We start from the raw sequence: 2858 nt of genomic DNA, 5'->3' as shown, positions 1-2858 counted from the left end.
TCCTAGTAAGCATAGGTATTGGACTACCTTTAAAGGTAATGGAAAATAATTTAAGTGAGTAGATCAACCCTAAAGCTATATCAATACCTGAATGGCATAGATATTACTGGAACATGTGTTCGTCTTCCCAAGTTTGGCTCGATGATAAATTTTGGAAGTATTCAGCTCAGCTAAGCTCTAGATCGTATTCAGTACTAAGAATTGGACGTTTGTTCGACAAATCAACCACGAAGACCAAATTAAATGGAATAGAAGTATAACATGTATCTAAAATTCATGAACGATTGAATTACTCTGGAAAATTTTGAAGTAACTGGAATGGACATGACTGCTAAATGAAATAGGTAACCTCAATGACTGAGGATTTAGTAAGTGATTTGGATAAGTCTGGAAACTCTGATGAGTTTACATAGTGTACAATTACGATGGTCTATGATTAAAATAATCAAGTACGTCAGCATTACATGATATAGTGGAAGCGTGGAAATGAAATGAAGACATTGGAAGATCTATTCATCGATGATTTTGAAAATGACCGATGGATAACTATTTGTGGTATTAAAGAGTAAATACCATGGAAGAACAATGAATTGATCAATCGACAAGCATTACGTGTCTTGAAGAATTAGAAAACTCAAAATTCATTGTACAAGATAAGTATATATTTGTTATGTTATGTTCATGAGATATCATTAGTGTTGATCGTAATTGACGGGGTCTTGGTCTTTTAGAAAATAGTGCAAAATTTAAGAATTTTTTTACAAAATTGTAGAAATTTATTGGGGGTCCGACAATGGGAAAGACCGACGATATCTTGGAATGTTTCGAAAAATCCATTGGAAAACTAAATATACTAGTTTAATTATGAGATATAAAATCTATCATGGCCTTAACAATGATTGGACCAAGTGGATCACATATACTGAATATTAAAGGGAGTGATTTGTTAGAATCATCTTGAAGAATTGTAGTATGTAGTTCTCCACTTTTCGTACATACATAGAGTATGAAAATAACACAATTTAATGACATTCCCCTCATAAAGTTGGGGAGCATGTCATTACCAAGCATGGTTTCACTAAAAGTTAAATTTATAACTTTCTTATATTAAAGATAAAGGAGCGGAACAAATGTATATTCTTTTTCAAGGACGCTAAAGATTCAAATAAGGTCATTTTTTAATAGACTTGTAGTGCATGAAATATGGTTCAAATTCAAAACTTTCCTAATCATGGTTATGTTTACATTTAGGTATAATTCAACCTATATTATAATATTTTATAAAGAATCTTGTATATATAGTATAAGAACTATTGACATGATTAAAAATATATATTTAATAATGTCAAACTGAAAACAATAATATAATATGATATGGATGGAAATATATTATATTCTAAACAATTAAACCACCTAACATATAATAAATTTATACAAATATAAAATCATTTATATCGGATTTTGAAATAAATATGTGAATTCTTAAGTTTTTGTTAAATGTAACCAATTAAAATTCTTTTGATGTAAAAGGGTTATCATTAAAATCCAACCATATTGTATTTTTTAACAAACTTTGAATGATTATAAAAAATAGAAATATTGTTATGATATCCAAGTTTATAAATATGTCCATCAACCCATGATAAGGACATTGTCAAATCTTATTTTAACATTTGAATGACTAGTTTCAAACTTTTCTTTTTGTTTTCCCTATATGTTATGTTTGTGGTTTCGATATCTGCAGTACGTTCACTTCATCCATTTTCAATTTCTAGTCAAGTGATTGAAAATGAGGCGAAAGTACGATCTCCACTTAATAATTTTAGCTTTGTTTCTCAAAATGCAATAGGATAGACTAAAGAATCGTCTGTTACACCAACAATTGACATAAATAATATGTCATGACAAATATGCATTCGGAATGGATGGAAGATAAACCATTAAATCTAGCATAAAAAGAAACATAGGGAATTATTTGGTTTCGAAGAGAAAAAGGCCATGTGGACCTGATTCTTAACATCACAAATGATCTCACATTATACAACAACCCTTGAGTTTGAAGAAAGTAAACTGCACGAGATCTATTTTATGGATGTTTGTCTTACAGGAGCTAAAAACTCCATAGTATGTATTAGACGTCGAAGGTATATATATTCTCAAGTATTTCATATACAAAATATATACGGATTACATGTATTAGCCATGTTTAAGTAATATATTTTGTATGTTAACATCTAATATTCAAGCAGATATTAATGTTTACTAAAAACCTTAACAACTAAAACATTTAAACATGAATGTTCTAAAACTATTTAATAAAAAAGCACTTGTATAAGTATATATAAATTTAAAGAACTTTCATGTGAAAAGTAAATGATCATGAAACTAATAACAATTATTTATTTACTTGATTAGATTTTTCATCATAATTTCATCGAAATGTTTACTACTTTTTTCAAAAAATTTATATTGGAAGTATCAATCATATTTATGCATGGTTAAAATTTGTTACAATAATATGTGAGTTCATACACTTTACATGTAAAATTAAAATCATTAGAAATAATTATTTATACTAAATAATATAAAAATAAATAAGGCCAAGTTTGTTTCTTGACTCTACTTGCAGAATTATAAAACTCAAAATTCATTGTACAAGATAAGAATATCTTTGTTAGGCTATGTTCATGAGATATCTCTAGTGTTGATCGTAATTAACACGGTCTTGGTCATTTGGAAAATAGTGTAAAATGTAAGAAAAAATTTGAATGAGTAAGGTTTTTTTCATTGAGGTATAAGAGAATGAGGAAATTTATTGGGGGTCCGACAATGGGAAAGACCGACGATATCTTCGAATG

This window comes from Hibiscus syriacus, unplaced genomic scaffold, assembly GCF_006381635.1.
Source record: "Hibiscus syriacus cultivar Baekdansim isolate YM2019G1 unplaced genomic scaffold, ASM638163v2 tig00008483_pilon, whole genome shotgun sequence".
In the NCBI taxonomy this organism is placed as follows: Eukaryota; Viridiplantae; Streptophyta; class Magnoliopsida; order Malvales; family Malvaceae; genus Hibiscus; species Hibiscus syriacus.
This window is presented reverse-complemented; position numbering follows the sequence as displayed.